At 47.4% G+C, this 7,069-nt stretch overlaps 1 long non-coding RNA gene across 1 annotated transcript; it reads left to right on the top strand.

Moving 5' to 3' along the window:
• Window positions 1-5,105: 5,105 nt before the first annotated feature.
• LOC137862492 (uncharacterized) lies at window positions 5,106-6,240 on the top strand. Its single transcript, XR_011100315.1, has 2 exons — window positions 5,106-5,393; window positions 5,822-6,240. It is a non-coding gene; the product is annotated as an uncharacterized lncRNA (long non-coding RNA).
• The last annotated feature ends 829 nt before the right edge of the window (window positions 6,241-7,069 follow it).

Raw genomic sequence — 7,069 nt, 5'->3', positions numbered from 1 at the left:
GCCAATCCCATCTGTGCGGAGAGATCACACCGCGGTGTCGGCTTCAGCCTCACTTGCACAGCTGAGCCATATCCCCCTGCCTCCCTTCCCTTCCCCCCATTAGACCCTGGTGTTTCCTCTCTAGGCTCCAAAGCCTTCTTTTCAAGCTCCAGAAGCTCCACTTGGCATCCCAAGTCTTCTTCTGATCATCTAAACCCTCAGTTTGCAGGCCCAGGGCCTCATTTGCAGGGACCAAGCCCCTTTCGTTCAGGCCTTAAGACTGCACTCAGGAGAAAAAACTGGCTTCTTAGTGCTTACACCCTCACTTTTCTGGCCCAGGCTTTCAATTTCAGGGCACAATATCTCTTTTTAGGGCCCTCAGTTGCACCGTGTTATAAATGAAGTCTCAACTGAATCTGAATTTAGTAATATTAATAAAAGAATATTGATAAAAAGTATAAAAGGCAAGTAAACAGCACTGGGTGTGCGGGTGTCGTGGTTCCGCTCGAGTGGGCAGCTGAGTTCCACCACAGCCGCTCTCTCTCACTCCCCCTCCTCAAAGAGGAATGGGGAGAAAAATATGTGAAAAGGGCTCAAGGGTTGAGATAAGGACGAGAAAATCACGCAATAATTATTGTAACGGGCAAACAGACTCAGCATAAGAAGACAGATAGTAAGATTTATTGCTCATTACTAACAAGCTAGAGAAGTGAGAAACAAAAGGAAAGAAACCAAAAGCACCTTCCCCCCCATCCACCCTCTTCCACCTCCTCCCACCGAGTGGCGCAGGGGAACGGGGGAATGGGGGTTATGGTCAGCCTCCAGTGCTTCTTCACTGCTCCTTCTCGGTCACTCTCGTCCCCTGTGCTGTGGGGTCCCACCCACGGGATGCAGTCCTTGATGAACTGATCTGGCGTGGGCTTCCCACAGGCAGCAGCTCTTCCAGAACTGCTCCAGATATGGGTCCATACCACGTGGTCCATCCCTCAGGAGCAAACTGCTCCAACCTGGCTCCCCTACGGGCAGCAGCTCCTGCCAGGTCACCTGCTCCTGCGTGGGCTCTTCTCCACGGGCTACAGGTCCGGCCTGGAATCTGCTCCGGCAGGGGTCTTCCACAGGCGGCAGCCTCCATTGGTGCAGGGCCACCTGCTCCACCGTGGTCTCCTCCATTGGCTGCAGCGTGGAAACCTGCTGCACCGTGGTACTCCATGGGCTGCAGGGGGACATCCTGCTTCACATGGTCCTCACCACAGGCCGCAGGGGACTTCTGCTCCGGCGCCCCATGGCAACACTCCCAAATCTCCCCCTTCTTTATTAATATCAACCATTTTCTCGACACGAATTACCACTCATATACAACAGCCTCAATTTGAGGGCTGAAAGCTTCCATTGAGGGTCCTAACACCCATTTGGAGGGACCAAAGCATTACAGTAGGGTACAGACCGTAAGCCAGAGACTCCAAAGGCCCAGGGTCCAGGTCTAAAGCCTCACCTTGACGACCAGGCCCGCCCACACTCCCTTCCCTCCCTCCCTCCCTCCCTCCCTCCCTTCCAGCCAGCGGGGACGATCCCAGAGAAGAAGCCGTTCACTGCTGGAACATCAGCCACAGATGCCCAGAGCCAGCCCCAAAGACGCCGCAGGAGATGCCATGAACCACAAACCGGTGCTGGGAGCAGCAGCACCACCCGATCTCCCAGGCAGGCGGCATCGGGGTCCCCCAGTGGATCCCCAAGACGTAAACGGCAACGATCCTCCAGCCAGCAGGGGCGACCCCAGAGAAGAAGCCGTTCACCGTTACAACATCGGGCTCCAAATACCCAGAGGCAGACTGGAAGACGGTGTGGCAGCAGACCTGCTACAACCCCTAGTGCTCAGAGCAGCAGTGACAGCAGTAGCAGCTCTGACAGTGAAACAGCACAGGAACGTCCAGCAGTTCCTGCATTACGGCTTGCAGTGCCAACCTGGGGCTCGCCAGCCCTGGCACTTCCAGTCTGGACGCTCTGGGGCCCTCCTGTGGCTCCCCAGCACCTGAAAGCTTCCATTGAGGGTCCTAACACCCATTTGGTGGGACCAAAGCATCACAGTAGGGTACAGGCTGTAATACACAATAAATGTTTGTTCATTGTCTTTTTTATTATAAAAACAAGGAGTTCCCACATCCCGTGAGGGACTGGGACACGAAAAGGGGGAAGCGATTTGTGCGTGTGTGTGTGAAGGCTCTCCGGAAGATGGGACAGAAGAAGAGTAAGCCTTCTGGTCCCATGGGTTGGGTAACATCTGATGTTAGGTTACCCCGGGATTAATGATTGAAAACTGGGAGGATTCCTCTTTTAGGCGGGGAAGGAATAAAGTAAAAATGATTATTGTGTTTAAGTTTGGGGTGGTAAACAGATTCGAGGAGACCACCTTTACTGGCCCGTATTTGGGTCCTTTGAAGATTGGGTTTGCCAGGCCCTAAATATTTATGTAAACTCAAAGGAACCTTTTAGTTTGGAAGAAAGTGAATATGCACATTTGTGGATCAGCTCGGAAACTCGAGCCAATTTATATCCTCTAAAAGAAAAAGGAGGGGATGGGAGGCACAAGAAAAACCGAGAATTAGAGATCCCAGCCCCACCGCCTCCCTATATTTCACCACCACCACCTGCAACCCTCCGACTTCCGGGCTTCTTAATCTGCAACCCCAGGGAGATGCCAATAACAACTCTGATTCTAGCACTCAGGAACCAGTGACTAGGAATATGTGGCCGTCCCCATTAACTCCGGGATGTCCGAGATTTTAAGAAAGAGACAGGAGGAGGGTAAGCGAGCTTTAATGGCAACTGGCATAATGTTTCCAGCTGCTGAGGAATAATTCTAACTGGAATAATAACTGTACATTGTATATTGTATATATAAAAGCCCGGGCATTTTTGTTAAAGTGTTCTTTTATACCTATGTTAATATGTAAATATGTAAATATAAGAACTGCCATTGAGGTGTATGTCTAAGGGAACAAAATTTGCCCAGGCATATTATCAGCTCATCAGGTTTAAATGTCCCCAGTGTAACTGTCTACAGGCAGTTAATTTACAGTGGTCTGATTTTACTTGTGTATCTATATATTGTGGATTTTGGAGGGATTGGGATTGACTAGTAAAGAGCTTCTAGGAAAACAGTGGAATATTAACCACTGTAGATTACAATAGGAAAAGTTCAAAGCAAAGAAATCCCGAGGAAAAGCCTCCTAGGATGTATACTAACACATTGGAGGGATATAGTGGGGTGAGAGGGTACAGAAAGTAAAAGAACTCTTATCAAATATTGTAATCAGTGGTGGCCACTTTATAAACTAGAGGATGGAGCGGAGTGGCCCCTAAATGGAAGTATTAATTATAACACCATATTACAGTCAATGTTGGTTTTGTGGAAAGAAGGAAAACAGGATGAAATGTTGTATATTGATGTTGTTTCAGCATCTTGGAGGGAAAAGGTACGGAATTAAGTTGGCCCCTGACTGAGCCTTTGATGTCGGCATTAGAAAAGTAAAGGCTAGAGAAAGATAAAGGAAGTGGTAAAAGGTTTGTTGAAAGTGTTAAAGGTATTCGAAGTTGAATGAGCAGGGAAAGGTGATGTAGGCATTATCTAAGTAACAGTCTAGAAGTTTTGGTATATTTGCATATTTGCTGTGGTGTTTGTTCAGTTTCCCAAGCATCGGGGAGTGGGGAACAGCCTGCTCCACCAGGGGCCTCTCCAGCGGCCGCAGGGGGGCTTCGGCTCCAGCGCCTAGAGCGCCTCCTCCCCCTCCTTCTGCACTGACTTTGGTGTCTGCGGGGGGGGTTTCTTGCTCTCCCAACTGCTGCTGAGCAGCAGGTTTTTGTGTGGGTTTTTTAGTTTTTTTTTTATATGTCAAAGGGTAAATAAAAAGGTCTTCTGTAACCTATCTAGAGGGGGACGGGAGCCAGGGCTTTGACCTTTCCAAAGTATACAGGTAGACTTTACTGAGTTACTTGTTTGTCCTAAGTGACCACGTGACTGAATGGGTGTAAAGCTTTACTGCAAGGATTAAAGCAGGCCTTAGAGATTGAGTGGGATTTTCACAGCCCCTGGCACCCCTCCTCTTCTGGAAAGGTAGAGCGAATGAATGGTGAAATTAAGAAACAACTAACAAAACTTGTGCTGGAAACTAAGGCTTCTTGGGTAAAATGCTTACCCCTTGCACTGTTAAACATATGGACACAGCCCAGAACTGATGTAGGAATTTCTCCTTTTGAAATGCTATATGGTATACCCTATGACTTGGAATTGCCACTTGATCACCCTCAATTCTAATTAAGACTTGGAAAGTCTTAAGAATTGGAAAGACTTGCTTTAACACCACGATGGGGAAAGCCCCTATGTTGTTTTGCTTACCACAGAAACGGCTATTCGAACTGCGGAGAAAGGATGGACGCATGCCAGCCGTGTGAAAGGACCAATCTGGGAAGGTAAATGGGAGGCAGCTCCAAGGCCCTGACGACTTGAAGCTGACACTAAGACGGACTCGATAAATATTTTATATTATCTGTGTATCGTGGGAAGGGGAGGAGGCCCTGTTTCAAAGGCTCCCTAGTAGGTTCCCCTGAAGAACACTGCTGCTGCCAAGAAGAACCGATACCTTGTAGTTCGCTGCAACCGAACTGACAAGCGAGGCAGAGAAGTGAAAACGGTGGGGGACTGAGGGGCCGACAATTTAGATGGGCTCTGACCACCTCCTACGATACATGGGAGTCAGTATCATCGTTTTGGTCAGCTATGGGTCTGCGCATCCCCATCAGCCTTTTAAATGGAGCTTGATCAGATGGAAGGATCAATTCATCATCCAGCAAACGACAGCGGGTGCTCCCAGTTTCCGCATCACATTATGTGACCTGGTGTCAGTGCAGCCATGCTTTAACCGATCAGGATTTTATTTCTGCCCAACTTCTAAGCCAGGAAAGGGGTACTGTAATTTACCTGAAGGTGTATTACTGTGCATACCGGGGGTGTGAAACCATTGCTATGGACTGGACACTTGGGCTGGTTGGGATAAAATTGTACAAGTGAGATATGGGCTGCAAGGTTGCAACCAACAAGCAGGTCCCCGTTACAGGTGGCAAGGGCATGGTATAGGGTATACAGGAATACAGGAACCTTCCATGGAAATAAAGAAATTTGCAAGGTTCTATATATAAATATAACAAACTTGGATGATACTAGCTGGGTACTAGGAAAAATGTGTGGTGTCAGATTTTACAAACACAGAACAGATAGGGGAGGACTCATACTAATAAAAAGGAGGATGCTGATAGGCCCCAGGCAGTAGGACCAAATGAGGTATTGTCAGAAAGTGTCCAGGGAATCCAGCCTGCGGAAAATACTACAGTGCCAACCCTCGGCAGCCCTACGAGCTCAGGTAAAGCCGAGAATGATAACATAGCTGAGAATAACATATGGGGGGGGTCATGAATGCCAGCTACCAATTATAAACAAAACAAACCCAAATGTAACAAAACACTGTTGATTATGCTTTAGTATAAGGCCTTCATATTATGATGCTATCGGGAATCCTGGGGAGCCCTCCCGCACAAACGAGAACAACCCTCTACAATGCAGTTGGGGAAAAGACGTAAGGTAACACTAACACAAGTCACTGGAGGTGGTAGGTGTGTGTGCACGGTTCCTAGTGGGAAGTGTCACCTATGTAATATCTTGGAGAATGGAAAACAATCAGCCGAGTGGTTAATCCCAGTCAACAACGCTAGGTGGGTTTGTTTGTGAGTGGGCATAACTCCTTGTCTATCACTAAAACTCTTTAATGCGTCTCGTGATTTCTGTATACAGGTGATAATTATACCAAGGATTCTATACCACCCTGAGGATTATATGTACACCCAGACACAGTGGAAAGTCATCATCTGGAAAGACGGGAACCATTCACGGCTCTAACTTTGGCCACCCTAATAATCCTGGGAGGAGCTGGAGTGGGGACCAGGGTAGCCTCATTGGTTAAACAAAATCAAGAATTTACTTCCTTATGCATTGCTGTGGACGAGGACCTGACCCAAATTGAACAATCCATCTCGGCCCTGGAAAATCTATCAGGTCGCTTTCAGAGGTAGTGTTACAAAATCGTAGGGGATTAGATTTGGTATTTTTTTACAACAGGGCGGGCTGTGTGCAGCCCTGAAAGAGGAATGCTGTGTGTATGCTGATCACACTGGAGAGGTAAGAGATACAATGGCAAGACCCAGGGAAGGAAATGGGAGAATGATGAAGCCCGACAGAGCTGGTACGAATCTTGGTTTAATTATTCACCTTGGCTTCCTACTCTATTATCAACAATAACAGGACCTTTGTTGTTCTTAATAATAGCACTAACTTTTGGACCATGTATTTTTAATAAATTGATTGCGATTGTAAAGGGACATTTAGAAGCGGCACATTTAATGCTCATACATGCCAGATACGAGCCAATAAGTACCAGCGAAGGAATCGAGGAAACATTAGTTCTTAGTAGCCAGGCATTGCCGAGATTCAATGAACAAAATGAGTAACTAAAAGAAAAAGGAGGGATTGTAATACACAATAAATGTTTGTTCATTGTCTTTTGTATTATAAAAACAAGGAGTTCTGTTTGAGGAACGGGAGTTGTGAAAACTCCCTGCTGAAGTAAGGAGCTGTATAAGGCTTGGCTAGACATTATGAAAATTCTTTTGCTTAATGTAACAAAAAAGAGAACCCCCTCCCCTTCTCTCCTTCTGCATCTCAATTGCCTCTTTTGTTCAGAGATACTGCTGCAAAGCTCATGTAACCATCTCCTGATAAGTTGCTAACCTAGTGTCTCAACATCCTGCCTTCCTGTCTCATGCTGGGCCAACATGACCAAATCTAAAAAAAAGAAGTTGAACCACAATGCCGAGGAAGACTACAGCCTTCATCTTCACGACCACCAGAGGGACAGAGACGACCCCCTAGCAACAGTGCGCGCAGTCGCAGAATATACCAGGATGTGCTGCGTAATCCCGGAATTACCAAGATATAAAAAGGGACCCTGGCGGGGGTGAGGTGCGCGCCGATGACGGAGCCGAG

Source organism: Anas acuta, chromosome 11 (genome assembly GCF_963932015.1).
Source record: "Anas acuta chromosome 11, bAnaAcu1.1, whole genome shotgun sequence".
Classification (NCBI taxonomy): Eukaryota; Metazoa; Chordata; class Aves; order Anseriformes; family Anatidae; genus Anas; species Anas acuta.
Note: the sequence above shows the minus strand (reverse complement) of the source record. Positions and strands in the feature narration are given on the sequence as shown.